The following is a 22,236-nucleotide window of genomic DNA, read 5'->3' on the forward strand; positions in this document are numbered from 1 at the left end:
CAAGCCCCTTCGTGTGAACAAGAACTTTAGCCTGTCCTGGTCCAACCACACGAATGCTACGGGGCAAGAATGTGCACTTCTGTCTACACTTCCTTGGAAGGCTGAAGATGTTTCACATTAACCCGTCGACCCTCACCAATTCATCTAGTTGCTGCGTAGAAAGCATCCGATTTGGATGCGTCACAGTTTGGTAGAGTATCTGTTCTGCCCATAACCACAGGATACCGTGGAGAGTTGTGGGCATTAATACATTATCTACGCTTCTAGCTGCTTCAGTAAATGCAGCCACCATTGTCAAAGACCCCACCAGGCCCTGTCATTCTCTTTTCCTCCCTCCCATTATGTAAAAGGTACAGAAATTTGAAAAACAGCACATGCCACCAGGCTCAGGTACAGTTTCTATCCTGCTGTTACAAGATTATTAAATGGTAGCCAGTACAATTGGATGGACCCTTGACCCCACAATCCACCTCGTCATGGGCTTGTACTTTATTGTCTGCCTACATGTCAGTCTCTCTATAACTGGTCTACAGCAGATGCCATCACATTGGCACTTCACACAACCCTGGAACATCTACACAGCAAAGGTGCACACATCAGGATGCTCTTTATCAAATACAACTCAGCACTTAACACCATCATCCCCTCAAAACTAATCAGTCCAAGACCTGGGACTCAATACCCCCTTGTGCGCTTGGATCCTGGAATTCTTTGTTTGTGGACAGTTCAGATTGGCAAAAACATCTCCTCCATAATCTTCATCAGCACAGAAGCATCACAGGGATGTGTGCTTATCCCCCAGCTCTACCCACCTTACACCTTTGACTGTGGCTAAGTACAACTCTAACACCATATACAAGTTTGCTGATGACACCACTTTTATGGACCATATCAAAGGTGGTGATGAATCAGCATACAGGAGGGAGGATGACAATTTGGCTGAGTGTTATCATAACAACAACCTTTCAATGTCAATAAGACCAAGAAAATAGACAACACAAAGACCTATGTTCATCGCCTATAGCTCAGCATTTAACACCATCATTCCCACAATCCTGAATGATAACTTACAGAACCTGGGCCTCTGTACCTCCCTCTACATTTTGATCCTCAGCTTCCTAACTAGAAGATCACGGTCTGTGTGGATTGGTGATAATATCTCCTCCTCGCTGATGATCAACACTGGCGCACGTCAGGGGTGTGTGTTTAGCCCACTGACTACTTCCTCTATATCCATGACTGCGTGGCAAGGCATAGCTCAAATACCATCTACAAATTTGCTGATGGTACAACCGTTGTTGGTAGAATCTCAGGTGGTGTCGAGAGGGCGTACAGGAGTGAGATATGCCAACTACTGGAATGATGCCACAGCAACAACCTAGCACTCAAAGTCAGTAAGACAAAAGAGCTGATTGTGGACTTCAGGAAGGGTAAGATGAAGGAACACATACCAATCCTCATAGAGGGATCAGAAGTGGAGAGAGTGAGCAGCTTCAAGTTCCTGGGTGTCAAGATCTCTGAGGACCTAACCTGGTCCCAGCATATCCATGCAGCTATAAGGAAGACAAGACAGTGACTATACTTCATTAGGAGTTTGAAGAGATTCAGTATGTCTACAAAAACACTCAAAAACTTCTATAGATGTAATATGGAGAGCATTTAGACAGGCTGCATCACTGTCTGGTATGGGGGTTGCGGCTACTGCACAGGACTGAAAGAAGCTACAGAGGGTCGTAAATTTAGTCAGTTCCATCTTGGGTACTAGCCTACACAGAATCTTTAGGGAGCGGTGTCTCAGAAAGGCAGATTCCATTATTAAGGACCTCCAGCACCCAGGGCATGCCCTTTTCTCACTGTTGCCGTCAGGCTGGAGGTACAGAAGTCTGAAGGCACACACTCAGCGATTCAGGAACAATTTCTTCCCCTCTGCCATCCGATTCCCAAATGAACATTGAACCTGTGGACACAACCTCACTTTTTTAATATATATTATTTCTGCTTTTGCACAATTTTCTAATTGATTCAATATACGTATACCATAATTGATTTACTTATTTATTACGTATTGCATTGAACTGCTGCCACTAACGAATTTCACGACACATGTCGGTGATAATAAACCTGATTCTGATTCTAACTCTGATTGTAGGCTTCAGGAGAGGGAAACCAGAAGTGCATGAGCCAGTATTCATCAGAGGATCAGGAGCAGAGGCGGTCAGTAACTTTAAACTCCCGAATGTCATTTTCACAGAGGCCCTGTCCTGGATGCCTCATTTGAATATTATTGCAAAGAAAGCATGGCAGCATCTCTACTTCCTCAGGACTTTGTGGAAATTCGGTATGTCATCAAAAACCTTGGCAAACTTCTATGAACACGTGGTGGAAAGTCTGCTGACTGGCTGCATTATGGCCTAGTAGCGGAACACCAATGACTTTGAGTGGAAAATCCTACAAAAGGTATTGTATTGGGCCCAGTGCATCACAGGTAAAACCCTCTCATCCATTGAGCACATCTACATGAAACTTTGCCTAGAAAAGCAGCATACATCATCAGAGATCCCCACCACCCAGGCAGGTCATGTTCTTTTCTCGCTGCTGCCATCAGGTAGAAGGTACAAGAGCCTCAGGACTCACACCACCTGGTTCAAGAACAGTTACTACCCCCCAAACATCAGGCTCTTGAACAAAAAGGGATAACTATAGTCATTCTGTTTCTGGTGTTCCCACGACTGATGGTCTCACTTTAAGGACTCCTGTGATTTCATGCTCTTGTTACTTATTGCTATTTATTTAAATTTGCACTTGCACAGTTTGTTGCTCATTGAGCCTGTTTACCGTTACTGTTCTGTGGGTTTGCTAAGTATGCCCGCAGGTACAATCTCAGGGCTGTATGTGCTGAGGTGTATGCACTCAGAGATGTGGTAGGTTTCAGTCGCTTTCCTCGGAGAGGCCTCTGGTTCAAGTCGCTGCTGTCAGAGGGGCCACTGAGTCCTTATGCTCCCGGAGATGTTGTTGAAATTCTGAGATTTATGCATTGGACTGCGATTCAAACTAACTGTTTTTCATATTGGCCTTTTTCAGTTCTATGTTTTTTTTCATGTTCTCGCCTATTCTTTCTTGTTGCCGATTGCCAGGCTGGGGTTTGGGTTATCTGTTAGTTTTTGGGTGAAGGAAATGTTGGAGATGTTTGAGGTTTACGAGTTTTTGTTGCTTTTTCTTTTCGGGCAAGGGGGATTAATGATTTTCTTTCAACTACTTCGGTGGCTTTCTGTATTCTATGGCTGTCTGGAGAAGACAAATTTCAGAGTTGTATTCTGCATGCATACTTTGATAACAAAATGAATCTTTGAACCTTTGACAATAAATTTTACTTTGAACTTTGAACATTTTATTCTGCATTTTGTTATTGCTTTTCTCTTGTACTAACTCAGTGTACTGATTTGATGAAATGATGTTTTTGTATGGCATGCAAAACAAAGTTAATTACTACATGCTGGTGCATGTGAAAATAATCAATTTACCAATAAACCGATTTACAGACATCACAATGGGTTTCTCAGAACTGCATTCGTACTTGGAAAGAAAGCCCCTTCCAAGGCTGTTCTTGTGCCAAAGCTCAAGCTGCAACTACAGGTCCAGTCACCTTCTCGAAACGGAGATTTTTCAGTCAAATTGTTGATTATTAACCTCAAACTTTAATGTCATGGATTTCCACCATTCCCATTTATTACTTTAATATTTACTAGATTGATGGCTCATCCAAATAATGCTATTTCAAATGCAACAGTAGTTCTTTCTCTAATGCACTGATGTCACCAAACTATTTCCAAATGAGGAGGCCATTCAGCCCAATAAGCCTAGGCAAACCCAGCCAGAATAATCCAAAAATACTTCTCTGCTCCTTTCTAAATTCTCTGTGCCGTGTCTTGATTTAAAATATTGAGTTTCTAATCTCTTGAGAGGCACAATATTATTTCAAGAAACCATTTCGAATTAGGTTATTATAGACGCAGTTTGGGTCATAAAACAGGATTAATTAATAATCTCTGAGGCAAAGTGAGCACGGTTTAGAATTACATAATAAATTTGATGTGGTTAGGCCTGAAATAGGAAATAATTCAAAGCCAATTAAGGAGGTTCTAAGGGTAAATTTGCTGCGACAGATTGTGTAATTAGATAAAAATACCTGATAAAGAAGCACTTGTATTTGTGTCGTATCTTCCATAATCTCCAAATATCCTTAAACATTTCACAGCCAACAATGTAGATAAGTGGCTGTTCCAGTGACCACTGGACTGTGATAATCAGTGATTTGACTGTGATAATACCATTAAATTTCAAGGGAATGTGTTAGATTCTTTCTCTGTTGAAGATGTTCATTGCCTGGAACTTGTGATATATAAAGATTACTTGCCATTTATCTGGCCAGGCTTGATATATGCTCAGGTTTTGCTGTGTGCAGTGAAAGACATCATTAACCAAGGACTTGCAAAGGACATCTTCTGATTACAGATTTTGCCACCAAGAGGAAATATATTCCATAATCATCCTGTTGTAAGAATTTTAAATCCCTTATTAAATCTTGCTTTAGTGCATTCAAATGAAAATTGTTACATCATCAGACAGCTCTTTCAACTTGTGTTTCCAGTATTCTGCTTTAACGTTTAACTGGAATGAGCTAAATTATACATAAAATTTCTATTGAGATCAATTGCAAATATAATATAGGACCCACTTGTCCTGAATCCATTGCTCTGACGCTCCATGCACTCGATTAACTGGAGGTGCAGTATCTGTCCCACAAGGCAGAGTGGGAGGGCATAAGTAACTGTAGGCCTCAACCAGCATCTCATAACATCCTGATTGACCCCACTGTCAAAGGCCTTTTTGAAGGCCTTTATATGTCTTAAAGAATCAGAGGCATTTATTTTTATTTTGTTTTACTGAGGTACAGCGCCCAGCAATTCACAATTTAATCCTAGCCTAAACATGGGACAATTTTCAATGACCAGTTAACCTACCAATGGGCACAGCTTTGGACTGTGAGAGGAAACCAGAGCGCCTGGAGGAAACCCATGCAGTCATGGGGAGAATCTACAAACTCCTTACAGGCTGTGGCATGAATTGAACCCAGGTTGCTGGTACTGTAAAGCCTTGTGCATATCTCTATGTTACAGTGCCTCTGCTTTATTTAAATCTATTTGAACTGATTTTAAATCAGTAATCTAGCAAGTAAATGTAATTGAAAAATAGAGAATTCATAACTTTATTTAACTAATACTAACTAAATCATTAAAATAGAGTAAATTAAAGTGCACAAAACAACCCATTTTTTAATCTAGGCCAAAAACCCAATTTCTACGCAATCAGCGGTGAATCCAGTGATCTGCTACTTTACAAGAAAGGTCATGTGACCCTGGCTTAAGCCTGGTTAATTTTTTTTATCTCTGCATTTTCATTTTGTTCTAAATGTATTCTTTCTGGCAAAAATTGTGTATTGCATTCTTGGGGCAATTTCAAGGGAGATTTATGATCAAGTCTCTTTTACACAGAGAGTGGTAGTTGTCCAGAAGACTCTATCAGGCTAAGTGGTGGAAGAGTATACAGTCATATAGCATAGAAATGGACCCTTCAATATAGCTGGTCAATGCTAACCAAGTTTCCCATCTAAGCTCATCCTATTTGCCTGTGTTTGGCCCACATCCCTCGAACTTTTCCTTTCCATGTACCTGTCCAAGTACCTTTCAAATGTTATTAACCAGTCTCAGCCTCTTCCTCTACATTTCTCTCCCTCACCTTAGAACTATGCCCTCTAATTCTGATTGTCCTACCCAGAAAAGTCTGCGTGCACCAGCCCTCACCACAGATCCCTCTGGCATGACGAGAGTTTGGGACAAGTGTTACACTTGCCCCTACACTTCCTCCCTCATCACCTTTCAGGGCCCTAAACAGTCTTTCCAGATGAGGTGACTTCACCTGTGAGACTGTTGGTGTCATCCAGTGCTCCCAGTATGGCCTTCTCGACATCAATACGGATCAGGGAATTGCTTTGTTGAGCAACTTCACTCTATGTGCTGCAAAAGGCAGCGTTTCCTAGTGGCAGACATTTCAATTCATCCTCTCATTCCCATTCTGACATCTCTGCCCATGGCCTCCTCTACAGCCATGTTGAGGACAAACTCAGGTCGAAGGAGCAACACCTCATATTCCGTATCGGTAGCCTCCAGCCCAATGGCATGAACGTTAATTTCCCTAACTTCGGGTAAGTTCTCCCCCCACCCCAACTCTTCTTACTCTGTCCCCTTGCCTCCCCTTCTTATTCTGGCTTCTTTTCTCTTTCCTTCCAGTCTTGATGAAGGGTCTCATCCCAAAACATTGACTGTTTATTCTCCTCCATAAATACTGCCTGAAATGCTGAGCTCCTCCAGCATTTTGAGTAGCAGAAATAATTTCCTTCTATCCACTTATGAATCCCTCTAAAGGCCTTAAAGCCTTAAACAAGTCATCTCTTCACTCCCTACATCTCAGAGAATTTATCCTATTTTGTAAACTTTCTTCATAAAGTTTAACTCTTCCAGACCAGGAACTCCTCGAGTTAAGCATCTTGGTCCAGAGGAATAAATCTATACAGTTGAGTGACAATAAACCTAAACTGAAACTTGAATTATTGTAGTGCATTCTCTCCAATGCCCATATCTCTTTTGTAGTGCATAGCTCTCAGAATCCAATTTGAACTACTTAGAGCTTTGTATATGGCATATCACCTTGCACTCCAAGTATCTGTAAATAAAGGACAGAATTCCACTTACATTCGAGAGTATTTTCTATAACTATTCATCACATTATAATGATCAATGTACAAAGATTTGCCTATTTCTTTGGACAAACACTGCTATTTATTAAGCAAACATGAGGAAATCTGCAGATGCTGGAAATTCAAGCAACGCACACAAAATGCTGGTGGAACACAGCATGCCAGGCAGCATCTATGGGGAAAAGCACTGTCGATGTTACGGGCCGAGACCGAGACGTCAACAGTGCTCCTCCCTATAGATGCTGCCTGGCCTGCTGCGTTCCACCAGCATTTTGTGTGTATGACTGCTGTTTATTAATACTTTTATATAATACCTTTTTCACGCACAGATTATCTCACATTTGCCTCCAGTGAAAATCATTTGCCAAAGTTTTGACCATTCACTCACTTTATTAATATTGCTTAGATTTGTGCTGTCTACCTATCTTTGTCAAACTGACCCAGTGTAGATCTTTGTGGGACAGCAGTGATCACATCCTGCCAGTTTGAGTACCCACTTTTATAGTCAGTTTTATTCCCCCACCGCTCAGCCAATTACCTCTGAGGGTCAATAATCTATCTTTAATACCATGCATTTCAGCTTTAGCTAACAAATTTTTATGCAAGATCGTATCAAATGCCTGTAGAACAGAGCATACAGGGACTCTGTCTCCAACAGTACAACACATCCACAGCACTGTGTTGGAGAGTCAGATAGACTTTTGTGCTCAAGTTTCTGAAATGGGATGGCCTACAGCTTTCCAGCTTGGAGGAGAAGTCCTATCAACAAAACCAAAGCTGACTTTTATTAATAGCACAAAGGATTCTACAGAAGCTGGAAGTGCAGAGCAACATAGACAAAATGCTGGAAGAACTCAGCAGATCAGGTTGTATCTATGGAGAGAAATACAGACTTGACGTTTTGGGCCTAGACTATTCATGACCCCTGATGTTTATTCCTCTCTATAAGTGCTGCCTGACCTGTGAAGGTCCTCCAGCATTTTGTGTGTGTTGCTGTGAATTAATAATGAAGTGATATTCCCACTTTCATTTTAGTAAACTCTGGTGTACTCAGGGCAAAATTATTTTGAGGGGCAGTATATTAACAAGATCTCTAAATAATATATAGGAAATTCACCTGTCTGATATTTTCACAAAATTGTTAATCAATTCAATGAACATATGAATATTAGCAAATGTATTTTCACACAGTTTTGCTTTACTCAAATATTGTAAATAATTTCTGAACACAGCCAATTAGTCTTTATTGAAAAAGGTGCAAGTAAACAGTGGACTGTTCCTCTTGATTTGAGAAGCTTCATTGGTTCGTGGTGGAAGCGGGCAGTTATGATGGAAAGCTTCGGAAAGGCTATGGTTCTCTCTTAAAGAAGACCCATGAAACATTAATCAAGACGTGCGATCAATAAATTCTGAAGTGCTGATTGCGCTCTGAGAGGTTTGCTGATTTGTGAGATAGTTTATCATTTGTATCATATTGTGTTCTTTATTCACAAAAAAAGGCAAGTGTTAAAACATACAAAGATGTGTGCCACTTAGCAAATTAATTATTAACAAAAGGAAAATGCAGCCACAAGGCTATGACTTCAATTGTTCACAAAAGGACAATGAGAAAGATTATTTCAAACTTTTTTTACATGGTTTAAAAACCAAAAACTGTAGCAAAAGTCTTTCTGTTTTGCACCTAAGGGTAGATAATTAATGAGATAAGAACAGAAACAAATGAAACTAATTAATTATTAATTTGAAGAATGGCAGAAGATCAATATTGTTTAATTATTTAGGGATATATATAAAAAAGAACTAAATGACTTAAAACTTGAGCTATGTCACAAGCTTTAATATTTCAGTAAAAAGTAGAATAGTTCTACAGGATATTTTTGGTTATTGTATTAAATCACTTATAGTAAACTAAAATCAAATGATCAGAATCAGAATCAGAATCAAATTTAACATCACCGGCATATGTTGTGAAATTTGATGTCTTTGTGGCAGCAGTACAATGCAATACATGATAATAGAACAAAAACTAAAACTGTGAAATACCATAAGTGTGTATGTATATATATATATATAAAAAAAATAAGTAGCACGAAAATAGGAAATAAAAAATATAGTGAGGCAGTGTTCATGGGTTCAATGTCTGTGCAGAAGGAAAAAACTGTCCCTCAGTTGTTGAGAGTGTGCCTTCAGGCTTTTGTACCTCCTTTCTGATTAATCCTAATTTCAATATTCAGTAATTCATTTTTAGAATCAACTCTTTATATTGAATAGAAAATATCACTTGTACAACTCTACACTTGTAGAGTTTATGCAAGTATTGAGAAATAACTCTGCTCTAGACTTGTAACTTCACCTTATCTGGGCAAATACTGCTATTTCAGGCTCACGAAGAAGGGCACTTAAGAATTACACTCTATCACATGGATTTGAGAGGTAGAGTTGCACAGTCCACAAAAACCCTACAAACTCCTCTTGTACTTATTGTTATTAGAATAAAGCAAAAATAAATCCCAAACACAACCTTGAGCTTAAAATGAGATACACTGATAGGAGAGAGTAAATTGAAAAGAGGCTAAGTTCAAAGATGACTGATACACTCAGTGGCCGCTTTATCAGGTACACCCATACACCTGCTCATAAATGGAAATATTTAATCACATGGCAGCAACTTCATGCTTAAAAGCATGCAGACGTGATCAAGAGGTTCAGTCCATAATCAGAACCAGGTTAGAATCAGGTTTAATATTACTGATCATATATCATGATATTTGTTGTTTTGTGGCAGCAGTACAACAGAATATATAATAATAGAAAAAAACTGTGAATTACAGTATATATATATATATATTGGTTAAATTAAAAAAGTAGTGCAGAAACAGAAATAAAAAAGTAGTGAGGTACCATTCATAAGTTTAATGTCCATTCAGAAATCGGATGGGCAGAGGGGAAGAAGTTGCCCTGACTCGTTGAGTGTGTGGCTTCAGACTCCCGTACCTCCTTCCTGATGGTAACAATGAGAACAGGGCATCCGCTGGGGTGACAGGGGTCCTTATTAATGGATATCCTGGATATCACAGAGGCTCGTGCCCATGATGGAGCTGCCTAAGTTTACAACTCTCTGCCTCTTATTTCAATCCCGTGCAGCAGCAACCCCCACCCCATACCAGACCAAATACTAGAATGGGGAAGAAATGTGACCTAAGTGACTTTGAACATAGAATAATTTTTGGTGCCAGATGAGTATCTCAGAAAACTGCCGACCTCCTGGGATTTACACACACAACCGTCCCTAGTGTTCACATGGGATGATGTGACAGACTGAAGGAAAATCCAGTGAGTGGCAGCTCTGTGGGTGAAAATGCCTTGTTTATGTAAGAGGTCAGAGAATGGCCAGACTGGTTCAAGCTGTCAGGAAGGCATCAGCAATTCAGGTATCCTCGTGTTACAGCAGAAGCGTGCAGAAGAGCACCTCTGAAAGCACAACACATTAAACCTTGAAGTGGATGGACTGCAGCAGCAGAAAACCACAAACATACACTCAGTGGCCATTTTATTAGGAACAGGAAGTGCCTAGTAAAGTTTCACTAAGTGTATATCTTTCGATGAGTCCAGTAACTCCAGATATTACAGTACCCCTTGAGATGATATTACTACTTTAAGGTGCACATATTCTATTATTTCAACATGTGCAATTCCACAAAATAAAATTTGTCTTATGTTAAGTAAAAAAAAAATCACAACTCTGACTTCAAGCAAAAATCTCCACAGGTAAGCAAGCTATTTTCTGCTATTTCTGCTATAGACAATGGAATGCATTCAAAGAATTGCCAAAAATCACAGATGTCAGTCAGTTTTTTAGGAGAAGAATGATGGAAAAACTAGAATTCCAGCTTTAACAATAAAAGCTCCAACATGAACAAAGCTGGCCTGTCCTCTGCACAGCTCCATGGGCAGACGTTTTTAGCCAGCTACAAGGCATTCAATGAGGCTATACACCATTTAGCAAGCACTCCATCACTTATAGTTCAAATTTTAGTTGTGGTTTTAGCCATATTTTAACACAGCACATAGATTAACTAATATTGACTGAAATCTACAAGTAACCTATTGAACCCAATTATTTTTAACTAATTTTCACATCAAATTATACGCATCTACATATTATATCCACACATCTTATATTCACATATTAATCTCAGAGTTCTAAGAGGGTAAGCTGTCTTCTTTTATATGATTTCCAGCATAGTAGCAAAGATTGATGGTAAGATTTGATGTAATTCTTGTCCTTAAACTCTGTATTTTGTCTCAGTTACCAGTTCACAGACTTTCCAGCTTTAACATATCCTAGGAAAGGAAATATTGTGTATGGTTTAATGGATACTCACCTTTTTTTTCACAAATGTTTGTACTTAAATAAATGAGTTAGCAATTTTTTCAACAATGTCAGAAGGGAATTCCATATCACCCTCTTAAATATCTGCATGCAACCATCACACGGGCACTATTTCATCTTCTCTTAAGCATCTGATACAAAGTTTTGTTTGTTACTTAACCAAATCTAAATTAGTTTGCTTCTGATATTTCCAAACGTTTTCCTCATAGAGTTGAATTAATCAAGTGAAGTCCAAGTTAAGCCCCTAAACACTCATTAATGTTGGGCCTAATTCAAAATGTCCTCATTTCATAGCCTCTGCTAACTTCTCTCCCAAGCTGTCCTCATCTTGCCAGTAGCTTGATCATATCTGCAACTTATCTCACAGCAAACTTGTTCTCACCATATCAGAGATATCACCTTTGTCCTATCCACTCATCTCTTTTGATCTCTGCAATTTAAAGCTAACTCATTTTCTGTCTTTCCCACTTTTGACAGAGAATTTGAACCACCAACTGTGTTTCTCTTTTCACAGAGGCTACCTGACGATCCAGCAATTTCTGCTTTCATTTCAGGTTTCAGCCGGCTGGTGGCGTAGTCGGATCAGCGCGGGACTTCGGAAGTGAAGGCTCCCAAGTTCAAACCAAGTCGCCCCCACCCCCCCGGGCATGCTTTCCATCGTGCCGGGTTGAGCATCGAGCTAGCCACTTGGCCTCGTAAAAAAACAGGGGTCGAGTCAGGAACGTTCATACCGTGACCCGGTTAATCCGAAAGGAGACCAATCCTGACACCACGTGCCAGACAAGAATGGCTGACTGTCTGGTGTGACAAGCTATGAAATGACCATCTTTTTGATGTTTACATTATTAAAATATTTACATTCAAAAGACCTACAGTATACACAGGAGAAAACTAATCATGCCAGACAACATCTGTGAGAAGATGTTCATAGCTTCATTTTCTGTTAATGGATTGCAAGACTGACAAATTTCTATTTGAGGAGATTCAATATAGTTTGAGGAGCACTTGGAGTTTTGTTCAAAAATTTATTATCCTGAACTTATTTCTTTTCAAAATTAACGGTGGCATTCTTTTGCTAGTCAGTTAGAAAATTATCTCAGAAGGAATTATTGACAAATTTCTGAAATAAGCAAATTAAAATTGAAGCAGCAATGAAGACAAGATTAGGTAAGGAATCATTCCTTAAAGCATAATAGTGAATTAGTAATGTACATAAAATGCTGGAGGAACTCAGAAGGTCAGGCAGCATCTGTGGAATGAACAAACAGTTGATATTTCAGACTGAAACCCTACTTCAGGATTGTAAATTATAGTGAATAATAAATTAGTGGCTTTATACAATAATCCACTAAAGTCACTATTGCCAGTACCAGCTTTTTGTTCCATATTATCTAATGAACTAAATTTAAATTCCATCCACAGGGGGATCCAAGCTCAATCTCCAGAAAACTGGTCCAAATTTTTAGCTTACTGGTCCAGTAACAGAACTACTATGTTAGTCGAGTCAGCTGTTCCAAATGTCCCTGCTGGGCAAACATTATAATGTGAGATTATTTGTCACATGTACATCGAAATGTAAATAAGTACAGAGAAAAATGTTGTTTGCACATATGTGTACTTCTCACTGCCTCAGTAAAGCAACCAAAATAATCAAAGACCACACCCACCCCAAACATCCCCTTCTTCTCCCCCCCTCTCCCATTAATAAAGATACTAATCTGTGGGTGTGGGTGGCAGGGTGGAGATACGTCTCCACTAAAGGAGGTGTGAGGTGCTGTTACCCTCTGTTATCCCGCAGGTCAACCTTGGGCAAGGTGTAGCACCTGCTTAGCCCCCCAAACAGTCATGGGAAGCCATGGGAACAGGTGGTGGATGGTCATATGAGCAGCTGGTGCACATCACCAGTCCTGGTTATGCGACCGTTGGCATCAGGCAGGTAATCTCAAGAGTATTGATAATGGCTGGGGTTACCCATTTTGTAAAGACACTGCCCAGAGGAAGGCAATGGCAAACTACTCCTGTGGAAAAATTTGCCAAGAACAATCATGGCCATCAATAGACCATGATCGCCTACATCATGGAACATGGCACATAACAAACGAACAAACAATGGGCTGAAAGCACGAGCCATCAGGCTCAAGGACAGCTTATATCCTGTCAGAATCAAATTATTGAATCATTCTCCAGCATGATAAGACAGTCTCTTGATATCACAATCTACATAATGATACGCATCTTATTGTCTACCTGCACTTTCTCTGTAGCTTTTGTACTTTATTCTGTATTCTGTTATTATTCTACCTCAAGGCGCTGTGCAATGACAAGTGTGAAGAGTCTGCAAGACAAGCTGTCCACCATACCTCAGTACATGTGACAATAAGAAACCAATGAAATCGAATTCAGGTGGACGAGGTTAATGTAGATGGGCATCTGTAAACCAAAAGTGCTATACACTCAGTGGTCACTTTATTAGGTACCCCTTGTTCATGGTCTTCTGCTACTGTAGTCTATCCACTGCAAGGTTCAACATGTTGTGCGTTCAGAGATGGTCTTCTGCATTACACTCACTGGATTTTTACTTTGTTTCTCTCGTCATTCTCTGTAAACTCTAGAGACTGTTGTGCATGAAAATCTCAGGAGATCAGCAGTTTCTGAGATACTCAAACCACCCCATCTGGCACCAACAGTCATTCCAAGGTCAAAGTCACTTAGATCACCATTCTTCCCCATTCTGATGTTAGGTCTGAACAACAACTGGACCTCTTGACCATGTCCACATGCTTTTAAAGCTTGAGTTGCTGCCACATAATAGTACTATTCTAAGAACAATCTTAGTAAAAATATGCCACTGCTGCCAATATAATGGAATAAATTTCCAACATTTTATCTCCTTCAAACAGGCTTCTTCTTTGGAAAGCTCTTGAAAGATTGTAACTGAGAATACAATTTACATGAGATAGCAGTCAAAATTGTTGCAATACTTTGTCTCTGGCTGTATTCAGTTCTCACCTTCTTTTGCCATATTCTTACCACAACTCAGTCTTATATTGAAACTAATTACTAATGATTGTCAGCAGATAAACTCATGGGTTTCTTTAATTTTCCAGGTTTCAAATAAATTCTTTCATGTTTCTGCTAGTTCTCCATTTCTTCCAGATCTTTTACCTCATTCTCTTCACTGTGTGTCATGATGTCTCCTCCATACTATTCGAGCGGTGATTGATAAGTTTGTGGCATAAGGTAGAAAGAGTCAATTTTAGAAAACCTAGTACATTTATTTTTCAACATAGTCCCCTCCTACATTTACACACTTAGTCCAGCAGTCGTGGAGCATACTGATCCCTTCTTTGTAGAAGTGGTCCACAGCAGGCATGATTGATAAGTTCGTGGCTTAAGGTAGAAGGAGATGAGTTATTAACTTCAAACTTTCTGCATTATCACTCAAAGAGTTACCATAGAACCATAGAACATTACAGCACAGAAACAGGCCTTTTGGCCCTTCTTGGCTGTGCCGAACCATTTTTCTCCCTAGTCCCACTGACCTGCACCTGGGCCATATCCCTCCAAACCCCTCTCATTCTGTCCAAGTTTTTCTTAAATGTCAACTTAAATGTTGAACTGCACATACGTGTAATGAGAGTGTCTTGGACCACCAGGTGGTCCACAGCAGGGGTGATTGATAAGTTTGTGGCCTAAGGTAGAAGGAGATGAGTTATACAGCTCTCGTTACATGCACGTGCAGTTCAACTTTTTGAGTGATAATGCAGAAAGTTTGAAGTTAATAGCTCATCTCCTTCTACCTTAGGCCACGAAGCTATCAATCACACCTATCAACACATGGATGGATGTGCATGAATGACATAGGAAGGAATTTAGCCTGACAAGTGCTCACATTAATATAAATCCATCTTAATGACATTGCTTTCTTATTTAGTCTCTTATTTTTCCTACTCTGTTGACCCACCAAATCAATAGAGTTCCATCATTTTAAGTTTGACATGAAGGTCTCTTCTGCAAGGTATGTTTCTGCTTAGTAATTTTTCGCTGACAATATGCACAACAGCAGAGTGTTGTGCGTATCCAGAATCCCAGGAATTGTGTTGCATCCACATTATGATGCTTGTAATTATCAAAGTAAGAGGGCTTTATTTTGGAAAGAGTGCTGGGCTGTGGCCCAGATCAACAGTTATTTTATTCACCCGAGACATTCAGTTCTATATCTAAAATTCCCTACATGTTAAAAAATTAAAGGAAAGTGAACTCTGAAGTTTATTAACTAATCAATTTGCATTTCAGAAACAAACTATAAAACCTAAAACATTGGTGAATTCCAATTGTTCTACATTGGTATTTATGCTCCAGATTTGATTTCCTCCAGCCCAACTAATTTTGCCTTTCTCTCTACTTTTAATATTTTATTTCTCATTTGTGCCATTTTATTTGTTTATCTCAATGAGCCAACTAGTGATATAGTAGCTTCAGCTTCAGACTTTGAGGTAAATGGTCCCAAGTTCAAATCTGGCCAGTTCCCTGTAGGAGTGTTGAACTAGCAACTCTGTCTCGTGAAACACAGTCAAATGCTACAGAAACTGGAAAAATGCCACTTGATGTGCCACAAGGCGTGAAAAGGAACAGCGTCAATCTTAATTTTCTACTATCAATCTACTAAGTTTTCTGACCCTCCATGAACAGTCAAAGGATAGAAAAGGTAATAACAATAAAAGGAATCTATGCTGGCCATGTATTCCTCTAATGTCCACGTGACTGCGGGGTACCCCACATCCGCAATGGTGGGTCTCTGAAGAGAGTTATTACTGCTAGACCACTCAAAGCAACCGCTTTTATGTTGATTCCTTATCTGTTCAAATGTTGCACTTCAGTGCCATAGACTACAGGTCATCTGACTGACATTTAACACTTTCTTATTGGCTCTGGTCCTGGCAAGCACCTATTTATTGTCTTTCTTCTGCAAGTGACAACTGGTAGATATTGGCTCTTTGTCCTTTTTGACTCTGGATCAAACCAGTAACTAGCTCAGACCACTTAGGGCAGCCAAAGACTACACCATTCATGATCTTGCATTTTATATTACATCAAAGAACACCTCTCAAATAACTTCTTCTTTGGAAGTTATCTCTAATCCAGCAGATTACCTGAAGCATCATTGTTTCTACTTTAAAACACTGACCAAGCCAAGCAACTTCAGTTCACAAAATGGAGGATGCAGAGCAGCTTCACAAAATGGCAGCTTCCATTCCTTCAACCTTATGGAAAGACAAAGACAATTGGTCTGTCTGAGTTCAATATCTTTGATTCATTCGAATTCACTGATCTGAAGCCTGTAGTTCTTTCTGGCCAATACAACCATTTGGAGAAACAAATAATATTTTATATATACGACCTGTTTTGATCACTCCAACTAAAGTAATTATCTTCACTATGGATACCCTTTCAAACTCTTTCCTACTCTTAAAGACCTATCAGGTAACTTCTTTCTATAAAACCTAGTCTGCTTACTGTTTCCAGACATATTCACTCAACTTTGGTATTAACCTTTGAAGCATCTTTCTCAATGTCTCTAGGGTAGCACATGGCCCAGCAATTTATGATCCTACCTTGCTGTCTATGCAGAGTTTGCATGCTCCTCTAGGTGCTTCAATTTCTTCCCATTTCACAGAGAAGTGCTTGTTTTAGACTGAATAACTTCTGAAAACTACTCCTGGTGCAGGTGGGTAGTAGCAGAACTGAGAAGAGGCAAGTTGTTGATAGGCATAGATTACAAAGAAACAAGTGGGGAAATGAGATTGCCTTGACTGTTGGCATGTTACCAATAAGATCCCTTTTACATCAAATGCAGTATCTTTTTATGAAATAATTTTATTCACAGTATCATATGTAGTTTTATCAAGATACTATAGAGGTCTAACTTAACCTCCCTACTTTATTTTCCCACTTGTACCATTTTATTCCATCTCAACAATCTAGACTTAGATAAATGGAAGAACGGGCAAAAAAGTGGCAGATGGAATATAGTGTTGGGAAATGTATGATGATGCATTTTGGTAAAAGGAACAATATTGTGGATTATTATCTAAATGGGGAGAAGGTTCAAACATCAGAGATGCAGAGGAACAGCCATAATGGAATGGCTGAGCAGACTCAATGGGCTGAATAGCCTAATTTGGCTCCTACGTCTCATGGTCCTATGTCTTATAGATTTGCTAACTTGGGTTGTAGAGTAGCTTCAGCATTTTACAGCTAATTTTCAAACTTTGCCCTATTTTTCAGTCCAAGATTTTTCAACCATCAAGCACTCGTCTACACCAATCCTAATTTTCTCATGGCATCTCCATTAATTCCAGCTCATCAGCAGAAGAGATAATTTACCGGAGCCAATTAACCTAACAAGCAGTGTATCTTTGTCATTTAGGAGTAAGCCAGAGCACCTTGAAGAGACTAAACCCCTCCCCTCAACCCCACCATACATGCTCATCACGAGAGATCACCCAAGCCAAGGGGTCTCTGAGGTGGTGGTATTAATCGTGGTACCGCAATGGGGCGGCATAGTAGTACAACTGTTTTCTCACAGCTCCTGTGACCCTGACCTCTCTGTGTGAATTTTGAACACTCTCCCTGTGAACTGGTAGGTCAATTGGCCACTGTAAATTGTCCCTAGGTGAGTGATAGAATCTGGGGGAAAATACCATTATACTGGGGTAAATGCGTAGGCTAAGGGTCTCGACTGTGCATTCTGGTAATATCCATTTCTCTTTCCTTCTGGTTTGATGATGACTAAATTCCATTCCAGTTCTACGTAGTCTGGGGGTGGCTGATGATGTTAATGTAGGCACCACAGATACTTCCACAGGTAGGACAATAAACGTCAGGCAGGACAGGTTGGGAGGGGGTGGCATGTGAGGTGCTGCACTACTTCTTTCATTTGCCGAGAATTTTTATGTACTCACTATGCACAATCCCTAAGTTCCCATTGCCCTCCTGAACGTTACTTCTCTACCTGGAGTGGCCATGGAACCAGGATTCCACACTAGGTATGTTATACTTTCCCAAGAAGCCTCTGAATCTGTTCCTCTGGCCACCTACTGTAGTTACCTCGCTATATGATGCAGCTCAGCATATGGAGGTTCATGAAAATGATTCCAGGATTGAACACCTTGTCATATGAAGAGTATTTGATGGCTCTGGGCCTGTAATCTTTAGAACTCAGAAGAATGAGGGGTGACCTCATTGAAACCTATCAAATGGTGAAAGGCCTCGATAGAGTGGAGGTGGAGAGGATGTTTCTATGGTGGGAGAGTCAAAGACCAGAGGACACAGCCTCACAATAGAGGGGGGTCATTTTAGAATGGAGATGAGGAGGAATTTCTTTAGCAAGAGAATGGTGAATCTGTGGAATTCTTTGCCACAAGCAGCTGTGGAGGCCAAGTCTTTATGGTCTATTTAAGGCAGAGATTGATATATTCATGATTGTTCAGGGCATGAAGGGATATAGGGAGAAGGCAGTACAGTGGGTCTGAGAGGAATATTGGATCAGCCATAATGAAATGGCGGAGCAGACTCGATGGGACAAATGACCTAATTCGACTCCTATATCTTATGGTCTTATACAGCCTGGTGTCAGGTGTGTGAGCCTGCACAGAGGTAGTCTAGGCATAATTAGGGCTTCAGTGCTGGAGGTACAGGGCTCAGTAAAGTATGCTGGCATTCTTTCATTTACTCTGCCAATATATTTAAAGGATTTGCATTATTGTTTCTCTCCAGTGCTTGTTTTGAAGTCTTTACATATCCATAGTTAATAGGCATACGGGAAGTCTGGGATCAGTGTGGTCTATCAGGTATTTTTATTAACCCAGTTTTCAATCTAGATCTTCAAATACTCTTGTCCTACACAGTCCAAGGGTGGCATTGTGGCATCAGCGCTGGACTTCGGAGCGACGGCTCCTGGGTTCGAATACAGCCGGCTCCAAGAAACCTGGAGAGGGATGGGCTCTGAAAGCTTTCAGATGCCCAAGACATGCCGTATGATGAGCAATCACCAAAAAGATTAGTGCAAAAAGCTCGTCATGACGGTGCCCCAACGACTCCACCAGGAGTTAAGGGTACACACACAGCAGAGCACAGTGTAATACATAAAAGCAACTATAAATTACAGTAAGAAATATATTAAAAATTGAATGAATAGTGGCTCAAAATGAGTGTTTACTTAAAAAGTTAAGTAAGTAGTGTATGGCTTGAGGCTCCTGTGTCTCCTCTCTCCATTTACCTCAGCCTTCACTGAGAGTTAATGGTCCACAATCTCTCGATTCTCATTACAGACCCTTATCATCAAACACCAATGTTGGTCAGAGGGGACAAGTCAGTGCAGGACTCCTGTTCTGTGGATGAGGCTATTCCTCTCACAGGCTTCAGTTAGAGTGGACCTCGACTCCAAACATGATCAGATGCAAACACCGTCTGCATTGTGCAGCTCCATGGCCAAAGCAGGGCGACGTGGTTCTGGAGAGGAGGTGGCGTAGGGTGAATGCTTCACAATGCTCCCTGTGGATTAGCTCCACTCTGGGGAAAATCTTGAAAGTAAGGAACAGCACTGTGGTGAGAATGATTGAGAAAAGTATAGTACGATATTCAAAGGACATGATTCTGAGCTATAAGAGCCCACAGAAACATTGCTGGTTTAATTAGAACTATTGTACTAATGCTTTGACTTATACAGGATCAAATAGCATACACAATTCAGGTTTGAGATTATTTGACCAATATTTTGGTTACCAGAGGACGTTTTAGATCTGTCTTAAAAATTTTACACTTTGAAAAATTATATCATATCATGGGATGTACAGTATGGGGTGTCCAGGGAGAGATAGAGCCTCTGGTGAATGAATTGTTGTGTCCATTCCAGGGCAGCTCGCTTATCTTTGGTCCCCACCAGACACTCATCTCTCACCTGTGCCTCCAAGTAGCTGCTTTGCATGCGACAGTAGCCATACCCCAGTACGTGGCTTCGACGGGCAGGCTAAATCAGGTGAGGGTAACCAGCAACCCTCATACGCCAGTGAGAGAGAGAGAAAGACATGCCTATCCTAGCATGCAAAGTCAGCTCCAGCAGACTATGTGGAGCAGATCTACAGTGAGATCCAATGGCCAAGAGAGGGGCTCTGCAACACTCAGTGATGATCAAAGGGCATGACAAGACACAGAAGAAGCCATGGTCCCAGTTGTGACGTTTGTCCGTGCTACTGGAGTGAAGCCGTGCCACTGCAACAGCTTTTCCACTCTAAAAACTCCCCTGCACACGTTTCATGTCATCATTCCGACACGACAGACAACCACCGCCATGGTCCCAAGAAACAATCAGGAACAAGGCGCATAGAAATAATTGAGTCCAACGTCCAAATGATTTGTATATTCTGAGAGTCACAACTGTTTTAGCGCAGATCTCCCTTTGTTCTCTGTTAACCATTCCTTCAGATCAGGTGATTTGTAAAAGATAAGGCCTGCAGTTCAGCTTCCTGACAGCTCATGACAACGGTCTGTTGTCACTTTGCCGTAGGTGATGCTTGGACGTATGGCTAACAGGAGATGTCTGAAACCTTCGTGCACACAAGCCTTATCATGGGAAATTGCTTCAAATGCACCTGGCAGACATGTGTTTCATTATCTTGAGACAACATGCTTGACCAGGCTGTTAAATGACATCAGAAGCAAAATGCCATTCAAATTCTACATTGCGTGCCCTTTAGATGCAACCTGCTGCATAACAGAGTCCTTAACAACTGTTTCAAAGTATTCTAAAACGCAGTCTGAAAGGAAAATCAATGGGCTGCGTAGTGTACGGAAAATAACATCTGAGAATTTTTTTCAGACTATAAATGCCACTTTATAATGTTCAACTGGAAGGAATAAAATATACTTTTCCAAAGTTCAGTTCTGAGGGCAAAGTGCTCCACATAGCAGGCTTAATGGAAAGGTACAGAGGTACGAAGGTAAACTAGCCAAGAATATAAAGGAGGATAGTAAAAGCTTCTTTAGGTATGTGAAAAGAAAAGGAATAGTTAAGACCAAAATTAAGATAGAAATGGGTGAATTTATTATGGGGAACAAGGAAATGGCAGATGAGTTGAACAGGTACTTTGGATCTGACTTCACTAGGGAAGACACAAACAATCTCCCAGATGTAATAGTGGCCAAAGGAACTAGGGTAATGGATGAACTGAAGGAAATTTATATTAGGCAAGAAATGGTGTTGGATAGACTGTTGGGTCTGAAGGCTGGTAAGTCCCCGGGACCCGATGGTCTGCATCCCAGGGTACTTAAGGAGGTGGCTCTAGAAATTGTGGATGCATTGGTAATCATTTTTCAATGTTCTATAGATTCAGGATCAGTTCCTGTGGATTGGAGGGTGGCTAATGTTGTCCCACTTTTCAAGAAAGGAGGGAGAGAGAAAATAGGGAATTATAGACCGGTTAGCCTGATGTCAGTGGTGGGAAAGATGCTGGAGTCAGTTATAAAAGAGGAAATTATGACACATTTGGATAGCAGTAGAAGGATCAGTCTGAGTCAGCATGGATTTATGAAGGGAAAATCATGCTTGACTAATCTTCTGGAGTTTTTTGAGGATGTAACTATGAAAATGGACAAGGAAGAGCCAATGGATGTAGTGTAACTGGACTTTCAGAAAGTCATTGATAAAGTCCCACATAGGAGATTAGTGGGCAAAATTAGGGCACATGGTATTGCGGGCAGAGTACTGACATGGATTGAAAATTGGCTGGCTGACAGGAAACAAAAAGTAATGATTAATGGGTCCCTTTCGGAATGGCAGGCTGTGACCAGTGGGGTACCGCAAGGTTCGGTGCTGGGACCGCAGCTGTTTACAATATACATTAATAATTTAGATGAAGGGATTAAAAGTAACATTAGCAAATTTGCCAATGACATAAAGCTGGGTGGCAGTGTGAAATGTCAGGAGGATGTTATAAGAATGTGGGGTGACTTGGACAGGCTAGGTGAG

The sequence above is a fragment of the Hypanus sabinus genome, chromosome 6 (assembly GCF_030144855.1).
Source record: "Hypanus sabinus isolate sHypSab1 chromosome 6, sHypSab1.hap1, whole genome shotgun sequence".
Classification (NCBI taxonomy): domain Eukaryota; kingdom Metazoa; phylum Chordata; class Chondrichthyes; order Myliobatiformes; family Dasyatidae; genus Hypanus; species Hypanus sabinus.